The 15,997-nt window shown below is 34.6% G+C and overlaps 1 long non-coding RNA gene across 1 annotated transcript in view; it reads right to left on the bottom strand.

Annotated features, from left to right (window-relative positions):
* LOC125963355 (uncharacterized) overlaps window positions 1-11,206 on the bottom strand; it is a 30,036-nt gene extending 18,830 nt beyond the window's left edge. Inside the window, exons 1-2 of the long non-coding RNA XR_007475212.1 lie at window positions 11,086-11,206; window positions 9,120-9,579 (exon numbers count right to left, since the gene is read on the bottom strand). This is a non-coding gene — a long non-coding RNA (uncharacterized LOC125963355). The remainder of the gene's footprint in view (window positions 1-9,119; window positions 9,580-11,085) is intronic.
* Between the last annotated feature and the right edge of the window lie 4,791 nt (window positions 11,207-15,997).

Genomic DNA, 15,997 nt, shown 5'->3' on the forward strand with positions numbered 1-15,997 from the left:
CTGACTATATATTTCTTAAAAACAATCCAGGTATAAGTGGACCTGCCCAGTTCAAACCCATGTTATTTAAGAGTCAACTGCACATTCCTCTCAAGCTCACATGGAACATTCACCAAGATACATCACATTCAGGGACATGAAACACACCTCAAACACATTTTAAAAGAATTGAAATCATCCAAAGTATGCTCTCAGAACACAATGGAAATAAACTAGAAATCAATAACAGAAAGTGGCTAGAGAATCCCAAAGTATTTGGAGATTAAACAAACAACACACTTGTAAATAACACATGGGTCAAAAAAGAAATGCTAAGAGATATTAAAAATAACTTGAACTTAGTGAAAATTGAAATAAAACCTATCAAAATTTATGAGATGCAGTGAAAGCAATGCTTAGAGGGAAATTATAGCATTGAATGCATATTTTTTAGAAAAATAAAGATCTAAAACCAAAAATGTAAGCTTTCACCTTAGGATACTAGAGAAAGAAGAGCAGTATAAACCAAAAGAAAGAAGAAGTAACAAACTTAAAGCAGATATTAATGAATCTTAAAATAAGAAATAGAGAAATATCAATAGAGAATGAGAAAATTAATGAAACAAAAAGGTGGTTCTTTGAAAACATTAATATAATCAATAAACTTCTAGCCAGGCTAAGAATAAATATAAAGACATAAGTTACCAACACCAGAAATGAAAGAGGGACCATCATTTAAAAATATAGTAGACTATTATGAAAAACTGTATGATCCCAAATTTGACAATTTGAATGAAATGGACTAATGCTTGAAAGACACACCATACCAAAACTGACACAAGGAGAAACAGATCATCTTAATAGGCCCATATCTATTACAGAAATTCAAACAATAATTATCCTTCCAGAAGAGAAAGCACCAGGCCCAGATTTTTTCACTGGTGAACTCTACCAATCATTTAAGAAAGAAATGATCCCAAATCTCTTTAGTATCCTCCAGAAAAGAGAAACAGAGGGCACACTTCCTCACTCATTCTTTGAGACCAGAATTGCCCCCATAACAAAACCAGAAAAAGACAAGAACACTACAGTCCGATATATCTCATGGGTAGCTGCAAAAATCCTAACCAAAATTATAGCTCACTGCATCCAAAGATGTATAGAAAGAATGTACTCCATAACCAACTAGGATTATCCCAGGTATTCAAAGCTGTCTAAACATTCAATAATCAGTGTAAATCCATTGCATCAAAAGGCTAAAGAAGAAAATTTTGCAGCAGTATTACCTCAGACATGTTACCTTGCATTCTCGTGTCTCATTTTTCACATTTGTAAAGTATGGTTTATAATAAGACACACCTCAAACAAGGCAGGCCGTGAGGAGTAACTGCTGATTCCTTTTTCTCATTCATTTTAGGAGGAGACCACCAAGCACTAGTCTGAGTCTAGCAGGGGAATCAGACATGGCTGTCATAGAGTTCAGGAAATGATGGTACAGAGATACAAATACAGGCCTGGAATACAGTAGGTAATTGCTAAGTGTTTGTTGAAGGAGTGACAAAATGAACACAATACTATGGGGACTCAGATGAGGGGCAGCTAACTCCTTCTGGTAGTTTCATGAAAGACTTCTTGGCAAAAGTGATTTTTGAGCAGGTCTTGAAGGATGCATAGGAAGCTATCCAAAGGAGGAGATGTATATACCAAATTTCATAGTCAAAGAGCAAGGGGAGTCCCAAGTGACAGCAAGCGAGGCAGTGAGGCCAGGAAGAGCTGTAATGCCCCTCCCTCCCTCCTTCCTTCCTTCCTTCCTTTAGGTTTATGGCTGGTATAGATTTAGGGCTTTACGGTTGTTGAGATTATCTGGTCTGGGAAACTTGCATTGTATCTGTTTTTGTAACATAATTTTCTTCCCATTGTGTAACATAGCAAGACTTCAGGTACTCAATCTAAACGTTTTGTCTTTGGGCTGAGCTGACATTCTGTTTTAGAAATACCACTCTAATATTTAGGTGTTATATAGTTATGAGCACTCTTTACTACTGTCTGCTCTCATTTGCCAGGTCTGAGTTCTACCAGTTGTTACATATTTAGAAAATCACAAGATAAAAATACTAATTTTGATGCAAAATTTTGGCCAAGTGTAGACAACAGTATCCATTTGATATGACTTAAAAATCTTCTGCTTTTACTTTTATTTTCTTTTGCCTTTATTTTGACTGTGTAAATATTTCCAAAATTTTGATATTTTTACAAAGAAAAAATACATGTATAGCTCCATCCATTTTGTAAGTAGACTTTTAATTTTGTGTTTATTTCCAAGACTTCTTCTTTGAGTACCACCAATTTGTCATTGAACTATCCAAACTATGTGAATTAAAAATTTTTTTGATTATATATTTATTAGTAAACTTTATTTTTTAGAACAGTTTTAGATTTACAGAAAAATTGTGACGCTGGTACAGAAAGTTCCCAAATAGTTCATATTCAGTAGCCTCTATCAAAGCATCGTAATTAATATGGTACACTTGTCACAATTAATGAACCCAAATTGTTAATTATTAAATAATTATTAACAAGTTCCAAACTTTATTCAGATTTGCTTAATTTTTACTTAATGTCTTTTCTCTCTTCCAGGAACTCACTGAGGATACCACATTACATTTAGTTGTAATGTCACCTTAGGCTCCTCTTAGCTGTGACAGATTATCATACTTTTATTGACTTTTGATGACCCTGAAAGTTTATTTTTTAAAAATTTTATTGAAGTGTAGTTGATTTACAATGTCATGTTAGTTTCAGTATCTGAACAGTGATTCAGTTTATATATATACAGAAACTGAAGTTTATATATATATATATATTTCAGATTCTTTGGCCATATAGGTTATTACAAAATATTGAGTATAGTTCCCTGTGCTATACACTAGGTCTTTGTTGGTTATCTATTTTATATATAAAATATATAACTATGTATATGTTAATCCCAACCTCCTAATTTATTCCTCTTCCTCACCTTTCCCCTTTGGTAACCATAAATTTGTTTTCTATGTCTATGGGTCTATTTCTCATTTGTAAATAAGCTCAATTGTATCTTTGTTTTTCAGATTCCACATATAAACAATATCATATGATAACTGTCTTTCTCTGTCTGGCTTACTTCACTAAGTATGATGATATTTAATCCATCCATGTTGCTGCAAATGGTGTTATTTCATTCTTTTTATGGCTGAGTAATATTCCATTGTACATATACCATATCTTCTTTATCCATTCATCTGTCAGTGGACATTAGATTGCTCCCATGTCTTGATTACTGTAAATAGCTCTACAATGAACATCGGGGTGCTTGTTTCTTTTTGAATTATAGTTTACTCTGGATATATGCCCAGGAGTGGGATTGCAGGCTCATATGGTAACTCCAGTTTCAGTTTTTTAAGAAACCTCCATACTGTTCTCCATAGTGGCTGTACCAATTTACATTCCAAACAAGAGTGTAGAATGGTTCCTTTTTCTCCATACCCTCTCCAGCATTTATTGTTTGTAGATTTTTTGATGATGGCCATCCTGACTGGTGTGAGGTGATACCTCATTGTAGTTTTGATTTGCATTTCTCTGATAATTAGCAATGTTGAACATTTTTTCATGCACCTTTTGGCCATCTGTATGTCTTCTTTGGAGAAATTTTTATTTAGGTCTTCTGCCCATTTTTTGATTGGTTTTTTTTTTCTTTTTTGATATTGAGCTATGTGAGCTGTTTGTATATTTTGGAGACCTTGACAGATTTGAAAACTGTTCAGGTATTTTGTAGAATATTCCTAAATTGAGAGTTGACTGATGTTTTCTCATTAGACTGGAGTTTGGGATTTTGGGGAAGGAAAACTATAGAAGTAAAGTGACACTTTCATGTCATATCAAGGGTACATATTATGAACATGACTTAGCACTGTTGATGTTGACCTTGACCACCTGGCTGAGGTAGTGTTTGTCCAGTTTTTCCACTATAAAGGTTTTACTATTGAAAAACTTTTATTTTAACTGCCTCCTTTCCTTGCTCATCTGTAAACTGCCACTCCAATTACAGTCTTACTTTTCAAAAATAACACATATAAAACATGGAGAATACAAATGTATCAAGAAAACTGAAATTACTAAAAACCTCCCCACAAACAATACATCAAAGTAGTCTCAATTTTTTTTTCTGAACATAAACAGCTAAGATTAAGTTATCAGTTTTCTAGGGTGATTACTATCATAATAGTAGTCATGGGAAATTTCCCATATCTAATGGAATGTTTGGTTTAAAAATAATTAATCCATGTTGTGAAATCTAAGAAACTTGCTCCAAATGGAAAAAAAAGCTCATCTTTTTGCCCCCTTCAACACATCTGCATTTTAGCAATAGTAATAGCTACCATGAATTTCAATGAATCTTACATACCAGGTATCATGTTAAGTACAATGCACATATTATCTTCTATAATACTCAGAGCCATCCTTTAATTATTTCTCTCATTTCACAAAGGAAACACCTGAGTTTTGTAGAGATAGAATACATTGTCTCATATCATAGTAAGTATGCAGCAGAAAACTGAGTCAAACAGAGCAAAAAACTCATTTCTTTACCACTCTTTTATATGACATCTTGCATTTTGGTCCTCTGTTCACCACTAGTACATTTAGAAACTACAACTGAACTGTATTGCTGATTATTTTAGTCATATAGAGTAGGTCAACATGATAGTGCCCTGAAATGTAGCAACTGTAGGTACAATTATTGTATGTGAACTTTACAGTTCAGAGATTATAGATATACTTTTATACATTGAATACTTAAAAACTTCTGTCAGGGTCACTGGCTAGCTCTAAAGGGGAAACCCAAATTAAAGGAAGTGTTTGATTATTTTCTGTCTCTATGCTAGAATGAAGTTCTATGAGGGCAGGGAGTTTATTTTATTAAGAGATCTATTCCTAAGTCCTAGAAAAGTTCCTGGCATGAAGATACAACGTTAAACATTGCCAAATATTTGTGGGGAAGTATAAACTTAATATAGAGTTATTTTTCAATGTAATGCTACCAGATTTTGCTCCTATTTGTATAGATGAACAAAACCACAGCAACAAAATGCTGCCTTCATAGAGCTCAAATTTCAGGAACTCATAATCATTCCTTCTCATTTCGCTGAGGATCCTTTCAATTTATTCATTTCTAGTGATATTTTAATGGAATTGGTTGATCGCAATAAAGTATAGTCTTAATTATGTTGAGCTCTTAAGAATACAATGGCCACTTCATTTCATAGTTGTGAATATCTTCACAACAAAAAAGAGTATTTAACATATTTTAATCCTGGTTGGAATAAATTAAATGAAATGTGCAATACAAAATCATTTACAAAGCTCTTTTAGGAACTAAAATTTTGTTTCCATTTTGGTTTTATTCAGCTAAGAAAGTTAATTTTCTGTTCTGAAGTGCTGTGTGAAACAGGTTATAAATGAACTGAATTTCATAAGCCAAATGAACCTGCAATTCTTGTCCAAGTTTAAATAAAAATGTGGTATATAATACACATGCAATTAAAATAGTGAAATCGTGCAGGGCATATATTATTGGCTCTATATCTAAATACATATATCATACAAAATTGCAATCCAGAGGTACAGTGTACTTATAGATGGAATTATGTCTCCCCTAAATCCACACATTGATGTCCTAACATCCAATGTGCCTGCATTTGGAACTAGGGACTTTACGGAGGTAATTAAGGTTAAATGAGATCATAAGGATGGGGCCCTAATCCAATAAGACTGGTGTTCTTATTAGAAGAAGAGAAACCAAATAAAAGGTCATATGAAGACACAGAAGGCAGGAAGCCAAGGAGAGAGGTCTCAGGGAGAAGCCAAACTTGCCATCACCTTGACCTCTAGCCTCCAGAACTGTGAGAAAATACATTTCTGTTGTTTAAGTCATCCACTCTGTGGCATTTTGTTATGACATCCCTAGTTGCCTAATACCACTGCCTAAACCCTAAAGACACAAGGAAAAAATCCCCTAAGGAAAACTTGATAGTGCATGTAGAAAGCTTTTTTCATATATTTAATAGTTTTAGGGTTTATGTGTGCATGTGTGTGTGTGCGTGTGCTTGAAAATACAGCTCATGCAATATATACATTTCTATGTATATACACACACATATACCCCACGCAACTTAAAATCGGCAATATGTGTGCTTTTTTTGTATGCTTTTTTTATTTTGTATATTTAAGAATGAATAGATATTACTTTATAGGTGTTATACAAATGAGCCAAAGATGTTCCCTGTTTACTGTGGCCCCCATGTTTTTACTTCATCACAGCAGTCTAGACTGTTAGCTCAAAAGCCTACTGGTGCTAAACTCAAATTCTTACACATCCAATTGCTTTAAATATAGCCCCAATAGGCTTATTTTTAGTCATTTAGAAGCCAGTCTTCTCTGCAAACCCCAAGAAACTGCACCCAACATCTACTAGCCATAAATAAGGTAAACCATGGCCCTTTAAAGATCCCAAGTCTCTGCTGGCTTTGAAAGCTCTCTGACCCAGGCATCACCTAGACACTTAAGCCTCCTCTCCAGCTCTCTTCCCCAGTCATTTATTTGTCCTCTCCCCTTTATGGATGGTGGACCTAGGCTGCTGTGTCTAAGAGGTCTCCTGCTGTGAGGGATCTCCCCTCACATGCATCCTGTCCAAGTGCTGCCCACAATGCAACTCCTTGTGTGCTACTGCCACCCCCTAGCTTATGTCTTGTCCTTGATTAGCCACCCAAATCCTTTAATTCAGTGCAGTGGGTATGAGTATCTTCAATATGGATAAGCTTGTAGTCAAATTTAGAAATACATATGAATCAAATAGAAAGCAAACATTTATTAGAAGTGGCAAAGCTCTTATAAAGTACAACTATCTCAAAAGGGTGTTGGGAGGAGTAATTAATGTAAAATAGAATAAAGCTCGAAACACAGCAAGTACCTAATGATATTAAGCAAATATTAATAATCTTGTCAATCTAGGCTCAAAAATGTGGATTTAATTTATTCATCTGTTTTTGCTCTGCTAACTTTTTATTATCATTTTATAACTTATTCAGCAAACATATTTGAGTACTTTCATTGTGCCAGGTCACTACATGGTAGGAATTTTCCATAATTGTTCCTCTTAATTTAAATAGAGTATTTCACATGGAACTTTTTTATTATATAAAGAGAATTTCCTGTCCAGATTAGTCAATTTTAATCATAAATCATTTAAGAGATTGTTCGATAATCACTGAAAAAAGCTGACTAAATACATGTAGATTAAATGAGTTTAAAGTCATTAAAGTTATAATGTAAGAGAAGATGATTCTAGGACAACTTATAAAAGCCTATGCTTTCCTTCCATATTATTTCCTTTTGTGATCATGTTTACTATTTCCTTTGGGTTTGAGGTTTCTAGGGTACTGAATACACTGGTTTCTTTGATTCTTCAATTTTTATCAAAACTTATCTATTATGTCTATTTGTCTATAATGTATTAAAAAACATCAAACCCAAAATGTATAAGAATTTTCATATGTTAAATTCCTTTGGAAATGAGAGTCAATGTAAAAGACACATGGATTCCAAGTTGTGTCAGCACCTTGTGTCCAGGAATGTGTTAAACTTTATCTCAATTAACAGAGATGTTTATTAAAAAATTAATAGCAGTTAACACTGCTGTATGATATATCAGAGAGTTGTTAAAAGAGTAAATTATAAGAGTTCTTATCACAATGAGAATATGTTTTTCTTATTTCTTTTCTTTTTATTGTAGCTATGAGATGATGGATATCAGCCGAAACCACTGTGATAATCATTTCAGAATACATGTAACTCAGACCATCATGCTGTGTGCCTTAAACTTATACAGCAATATATGTCAATTATTTCTTAATAAAACTCGAAAAGAAAATAAGTGGTGGTTTTAAAAATTTACCAAAGTGAAATTTACTAATGGGAAACTAGAACAGCAAAATAATGAAATAAAAGTTCCCACATGGCAGTGTGAATTTTCTCTTTGCTACCTCTCTTCAAATATCAATATTTAAGCCTTTGAAGAGAAGCTTTATAAACAACTTAAGTGTGTTTAAAAACATAGAACTATTGTGGTAGAAAGTCCTTTATATTTTGATTACATCATGTTCAGACTGAAAAACCAATAATTAAAGAATAGATAATTAGGAGGTTAAAAATCTTCAGGTTTGGGGGCTTTTACTGAATTGCAATGCTTAAAAAGGAAGTTTGCAAATAAGAAGATGCTGAAGTGTACCAGTATGAAAGTAAAGTAAGGAACAATCTATGTGACCTTGAACTTGGTGACACATTTTTAGATGCAATACCAAAAGCACATTCCATGAAAGAAAAACTTGGTAGGTTGGATTTTTAAAATTAAAAATTTCTAAGCTCTGAAGTAAACTTTTAAGGGAATAGAAAGACAAGCCATAGATTGGGATAAGCTATTTGGAAAACCCATGTCTGATAAAGGTATTGTATGCAAAATACAGAAAGAAATTTTAAAACTCAACAATAAAAAAAAATTAAGGCAAAATATCTGGATACCTCACCAAAAAGGACATACAAATGGCAAATAAACAGGAATATGCTGAAAATTATTTGTCATTAGGGAACTGCAAATTAAAACAACAAAGAGATATCACTACACAACCATTAGAAAGATTTTAAATCCAAAATTTTAACAATACCAATTGCTGACATGGATGCAGAGCAACAGGAACTCTCATTCACTGACGGTGAGAATGCAAAAGGTTCAGCCACTTTGGAAGACAGTTGGCAGTTGCTTACAAAGGTAAACATACTCTTACCACACAATCCAGCAGTCATGTTCCTAGATGTTTACTCAACTTACTTTAAAACATATTCACAAAACCCCTGCAGACTTCAGGTTTTTGATCTACATGAAAGAAGCTTGGAAGTCACCACTCTGTCCTAACAACCAGTAAAACGCTGAACAGACTGGAAAATCAACAACTCTTCTTGAATTCATAACAGAGGGGGAGGACACAGTGCAAACTGCTGTCTCCAGGACTGGAAAGTCAGACAAGTGAATACAGAGAGTCATGACTCACCTGAGCAGAGTCTGGCGGGCAGAAACTGGCAAGGGAACCAGTGCCGGAGCAGGAAAACCTGAACTGGAATTGTCTAATTGCTGGAGGCTCAGTGTGGACAATCCTGACGGTTAAAAACTCCAGGGGAGCCCAGTCATAGTGGGGCTCCCACACTCTAGTGAGTTTTACCTCCAGGAGCTCAACTGGATTCTCACAGTAAGTGTCAGAGAAAAATCCCCTTGTGCTGTCAGCAGCAGGAAGGGAAGAGGAACCATTTTGAAATACGCCAGAGAGCAGGCTGTTCTACTTAACAAGGCCAGCGCTCAGGAGAAATTAATTAACCGGAGTCTAACTGGCTGCGATATTAGCAGAGCCTAGCTCACCTGGGAGAAGGGAAATACCCAACTCTAGTCAGCTGTAGCCTTCCACATAGGAGAGGGGGAATACACAGCTCTAGCCCACTTGAGCCATCCTCATTCACCTAAGGAGAGAGACAAAAACTGAAAAACACTCGTGAAGCTCCAGGGGCACTGGCCCACTAAACAACTGAGAGCTAGTTATTAGAGATTACAGAATTATAGGTATAGAATTATAGAACACTTCCCCTCCCCCCACACCTTACCACCACATTACTAACGGCCTGGTTACAGCAGTTCTTTGTTCAAATCTGGCTGTCAAGAAAAATTACAAGGCATAGTAAAAGGCAAAGAAAACACAAGAGATAGAAGGAACCACACATGGCAGGGATTGGGAATGATCATACCAGGATTTTGAAAGAACTATAATTAATATGGTAAGAGCTTTAATGGATAAACAGCATGCAAAAACAGATGGATAATGTCAGCAGAGAGATGGAAATCCTAAGAAAGAACCCAAAAGAAACACTAGAAATGCAAAACACTGCAACAGAGATGGGAAGAAAGCCTTTGATGGGATTATTGGTAGACTAGACATGACAGAAGAATCTCTAGAATATCCAAGGTCTGTGGGACAACTACAAAAGGTGTAACATACATGTATAAGAATACCACAAGGAGACAACTGAAAATAACAGAAGAAATATTTTAAACAATAATGACTGAGAATTTCCCCCAAATTAGTGTCAGTCGCCAAATCAGATCCAGGAAGCTCAGAGAACATCCAACAGAATAAATATCAAAAGATTACATGTAGGTGTATCATTTTCAAACTATAGAAAATCAAAGATAAAGATCCTAAAAGACACCTTCATGCAAATATTTATAGCAGCTTTACTCATAATTGTCAAAAATCAGAGGCAACCAAGATCTCCTTTTAACAGGTGTGAATAAACAGTTGTGGTACATCCCAACAATGAGATATCATTCCATGAGAAGAAATGTGGTACCAAACATGAAAAGATATGGATAAATTATAGATGCATATTGCTAAGTGAAAGGAGCCAGTCTGAAAGGAATCATGAAAAATTGTATGACACTCTGGAAAAGGCAAATCTATAGAGATAATTTTAAAAAGTCAGTGGTTGCCAGGTGCTTGGGGACTGAGGAGTGTTAAATAGGTGAAGTACAGAGGATTGTTTAGGGTAGTGAAACTACCCTGTGTGATACTGTAGTGGTGGATACATGATACTGTGCATCTGTTAAAACCCACAGAAATTTATAGCACGAAGAGTGAACGTTAATATACATAATTTAAAAAAACATTCATTTAGATATTCTGGAGAATCCACAATGGAACACAGAATGTGACAAAACATCTAACTGTATTAAAAGTAGGAAATAACTTCACTTAAGAAGTTTTGGGGAAAATGGTGTTGACCTAAGTAGCTGTGGAACTGAGTGGAGGCTGTAAAATGAAAGCCAAAGTAAACTATATAAAAGCGCTGTAAAAAATTAATGAATAGACACTTTGCTAAGAAAAAATAAATCAGATAATATATTTACTCGAATTAAAGCATAACATCATTGATATTCCCAGTCTCTGACTAAATTGGCACTGAATGACTCACCCTGGATTGTCACATCTGTTGCCTTTGAAGTCTGTGAAACACCAGTGTCTCAAGCACATGTTTAAGGCTTTACTTGAGATTTCACATACACTGATCTCAGGGACAAATTTACCTAAAATGGGATTTTAAAAATGTATACATGTATTAAAGCCATGTAGGATCTTTACTTTGGTGCTGCCTGCACTCAAGTTGCAGATTCCCTTAAGACTCTAAATGTACACTTACCACAGCTGATGGGTTCAAGCAGATGTGTTGGTTGCAGAAGCTCAGAGACGAGAGAAGTTGAAGAAACCTGCAGAGATTTCTTGGAACCCAGCTCCTATTCACTAAAACCAATGACAAATGTAAAGCAAATAGGAGGTGACAAAGGTTGCAAAGACATTCCGTGTTTATGTTTTCTCTAGTGTGTGCTGATTGCCAGGAGTCCGTTCCCTCTGTCATCCATTCCCCAATGCGGCATGAGTTAGAAATTTTATCAGTAAATGTTTTCACTCTCAATATTCAAGCTGTTCTAGTAGACCGTTAAAGACAGTTTTTAGATTCACAGCTTGTCATCATTTGTCTATACCTGTGGCAAGGAATATGGAATAAGATGCTCTCAGCGCTGTTTGCACATTAAACTAAGGTGACAAACGCTGTGTATCAGAATGATCAGGTACATAAAATTCAGAGACCCAACTGGCATGCTGTAGATATTTGGATTTTATTTTTAAAATGTTCATGATAAAGGGTTATAAGTCCAATATTATAAAGTCAGGTATACATTATAATGAAATGAACTACATGAATTAGCAATATGCACAATACAACTTATTCTTTGATCCTGATTTTTAGAATTCATGTTATGTTTATCAATTTATACATTAGAGTTTTTCTATTTAAATACAGTTAAACAGAGCTGTAATAAAAAGCATGATGTTTTATAATTGGGATGAGCTTTCTCAGTAGGCAGAGGGAAGGAATGTGACTGACATCTTTATTTTCTTCTATGTGTAAAGGAAAATCACTTTATTTTGACATGCCTCAGTATTAAAATCAGCATTATAAAATATTCATTGTAATCCCTAATTTTCATACTGATAGTCAAGATTTAACAGAAGTTATAAAAATTGCACTGATATAGATTTATGGTACTCCAAATAAACATCAAATATGGGCTGTGAGCTAAAAGAGCCTATGTCATAATGCTTAGGTCAGCTTCAGAAAGACATAGATTTCCAGAATTCTTCAGCACTATAAAATATGCATTGTAATCCCTAATTACAATGCAGATACAAGTCTGTCGATGCCCTTTCACATAAAACTCCTTTAATCGCTGCTTCAGATATTGGCAAATCATGATTTACAATTAATGAAAATTTAAAATTACACAATTATTAATCAAATAGTGTACTATCAAGCAGGATGGATTAAATTATGATGTGATAATTTACAATCACAAAATCTCACTGGATTAACACAGTCACAATTTATTTCTTGCCAATTAAGCATATCTATTGTGGTACTGCAGTGGCTTTCTGCTTATAACTGTCACTCAGGAATCTAGGGTGATACAGACTCATTATGGACACGTAATTCTACAACCACTGCAGTAGGCAAAAGGTTAGATGGCAAGTTGCACCTGTATTTCAATTTTTCCAATTGGAAATCCACATAATACTCTGTTCACATTTCACTGGCCAAAGCAAATCACATGGCAATTCTTAAGTTAAAGATAACGGAAGAGGAATAAACCTGGGATGATTCCAACACCAATCATAAGTGCTACAATTATTGAGGAGGCCTCCCAGTGCACTTCACAGGCATACCTATGTTAAATTTATTCTAGCCATTAGCTTCAGCTGAGTGCACAAAGAAAAGCTGGAGCTCTTGGCAATCAAACTACTACATGGTAAAGATTACAGTCAGCAAATTACCCAGGGCTGGCCCATGACTGTTCCTGTAGGTAAAGTTTTCTTGGAATCAGCCATGCCCACTCCTTTATGTATTGTTTATGGCTGCCTTTATACAACAACAGAAGAATTATGTAGTTACAAAAAACTGTATGGTCTGAAAAGTCTAAAATATTTACTCTTTGGAGTTTTAAAGAAAAATTTGCTGGCTACCAGTGTAAGTGCATACATGACAGATGATAAAGATTTTTGTTTCTTCCTCATTTTTTCTTTCAGTAGTGCTTGTTTCTGATGTAATACTGTACATGTGAAAATTCAAGGAGGTCCCCACAGGAGTCTACATTATTGATTAATGAGTGTGAAAAGCATCAATCCATATTTACCACCAGACATTACTGAGAAAGGTTGAGTTTGTAACTGTGAAAGGATAAATATGAAGTTATGCATGCCTTTTGGTAAACACATTATTTTTATATATCTTGTGTATTTTTAATTAAATATTATTTCATTAATACTTTTTCATTTTTTTCTATCGTGGCAAAATCCACAATTCTTTTCACTTCAGCTCTGTGGCATTAAGCGTACCCACATTGCTGCGCAACCATCACCACCATCCATCTCTAGAACCTCTCCATGCTCCCCAACTGAAATTCTATACCCATTAGATACCAACTCCCAATTTCCTCCTCCCCACAGCCCCAAGTAACAGTATCTGTCTCCATGAACCTGAGCACCCTAGCTATTCCCTCACAAGTGGGATGTTGCAACATTTATCCTTCTGTGACTGGCCTACTTCTTCTAGCATAACATCTTCAAGGTTCATCCTTGCTGTAGCATATGCCAGGATTTCCTTCTCTTTCAAGTCTGAACAATAGTCAACAGTATGCATAAACTATATTCTGTTTATCCTTTCTTCCTTGGATAGACACCTAGGTTACCCCCACCTCCTGGCTACTGTTAAAAATGCTGCCAAAACATAGGTGTACAAGTGGCTGTTCAAGTCCCTACTCCAAATTCTTTTGGGTATATACCCAGAAGTGGAACTGCTGGATGACATGGCAATCGGTGTACAATTTTTGAGGACTAGACAGTCCTCCAGAGCCACTGCACCATTTCATATTCCCATCAGCAAAGCACAAGGGCTCCAATTTCTGCATATCTTTGCCAACACCTGCCATTGTGTTTTGTTTCAACAACAGCCATCCCAAGTGTGTGAGGTGACATGCCATCCTGCTCTCAGTCTGAATTTCCCTAAAGATTAGTGATATTTAGTATCCTCTCATATGCTCATGCACTACCCATACAACCTCTTTGGAGAAATGTCCACTCAATTCCCTTATATTTAATTGGACTGCCCTGTCTTTTTATTGCTGAGGTGTAGGACATCTTTTGGTATTTTTGGTATCAATCCCTTATGCAGTATATGATTTGCAAATATTTTCTCCTATTCTGTAGATTACATCTTCACTCTGTTGATAGTGTCCTTGGATGCACAAAAGTTTTAAATTTTGATGAAGTCCAACTTACCTATTTTTTCTCTTGCTGCCTGAGCTTTCAGTGTCATATCCAATAAAGCATGATCAAATCCAATGTCATGAAATTTTGCCATGTTTTCTTCTAAGAGTTTGATAGTTTTAGCTTTTACATTTAGGTCTTTGATCCATTTTCAGGTAACTTTTATATATGTTAAGAGCATAACTTCCTTTCTTAATGCATGTAGATCATCTACTTCTCCCAAAACCACTTGTTGAAAAGATGTTTCTTTCCCCATTGAATAGTCTTGGCATCCTTGTCAAAAACCAGTTGACTACTTGAGGTCCCTTTAAATTCCATGTTAACATTAGGATGGGTTTTTCTATTTCTGCAAAAAAAAAAATCATTGTGATTTTAATCGGTATTGCATTGAATCTGTAGTTTACTCTGGGTAGTGTTGACATTTTAACAATATTGAATATCCCAATCAATGAATATGGGACATCTCGCCATTTATTTGTGTCTTTTTAAAATTTGTTTCTCTAATTTCAGTGTAAATATTTTTTCTACTTGGTTAAGTTTATTCCTAAGTATTTTATTCTTTTTGACGCTATTGTAAATTGAATGGTTTTCTTAATTTCCTTTTTGATTGTTCATCATTAGCATACAGAAATGCAACTAATTTTCATTGTTGATTTTGTATCCTATAACTTTGCTGAGTTCATTTATTAGTTCCGTTTTTTCTCTTTTTGGGGGTGTAATTGTTTTGGTTTTCTACATATAATGTCATGTCATCTGTGAACAGAGATAAGATTAATTCTTCCTTTCTGATTTGGAATGTTTAAATTTCTGTTTCTTGTCTAACTGCCCAGGTTGACTTCCAGGACTATGTTGAATATAAGTGTTGAAGAAGAACATTCTTCTTTTGTTCTTGATATTAAGAGAAAAAGTTTTCCATCTTTTATCATTGAGTATGAAGTTAGCTATGAGTTTTTCATATACGGCCTTTATTATGTTGAGGTGATTTCCTTCTATTCCTAGTTTTTAGAGTGTCTTTATCATGAAATGTGTTAAATTTTGTCAAATGCTCTTTCTTAATCCATTGAGATGATCATGTGTTTTGTTCTGGTTTGGTTTGGTTTTTTCTGCTAATGTGATATATGAATATTACATTGATTGATTTTCATATGCTGAACTACCCTTGCGTTCCAGGAATAAATCCCACTTGGTCATGGTGTAAGTAAACAGAGTGTTTATGGGGAAATTTAATAAATATTTTTAAATTATAAAAATTTTCAAATACTTACAAAAGAATAAAGGTCAATAAATCTTATGAACTCATCATGTAGCTTAAAAAAAAAAACATGTTTTAAATCTATCCCCTAATATTTGTTCTTTAAACCAAACAACTTTAAAGTTAATATGAATCTCAAAAATAGTAATAAAAATATTTATTACATAAACACAATTACATTAGCACTTGTTACAAATTTAATTATTTATTAATGTCATGTAATAATATTCAATTCATAATCAATTTCCTTTAC

This window comes from Orcinus orca, unplaced genomic scaffold (genome assembly GCF_937001465.1).
Source record: "Orcinus orca unplaced genomic scaffold, mOrcOrc1.1 scaffold_467, whole genome shotgun sequence".
NCBI classification, from domain to species: domain Eukaryota; kingdom Metazoa; phylum Chordata; class Mammalia; order Artiodactyla; family Delphinidae; genus Orcinus; species Orcinus orca.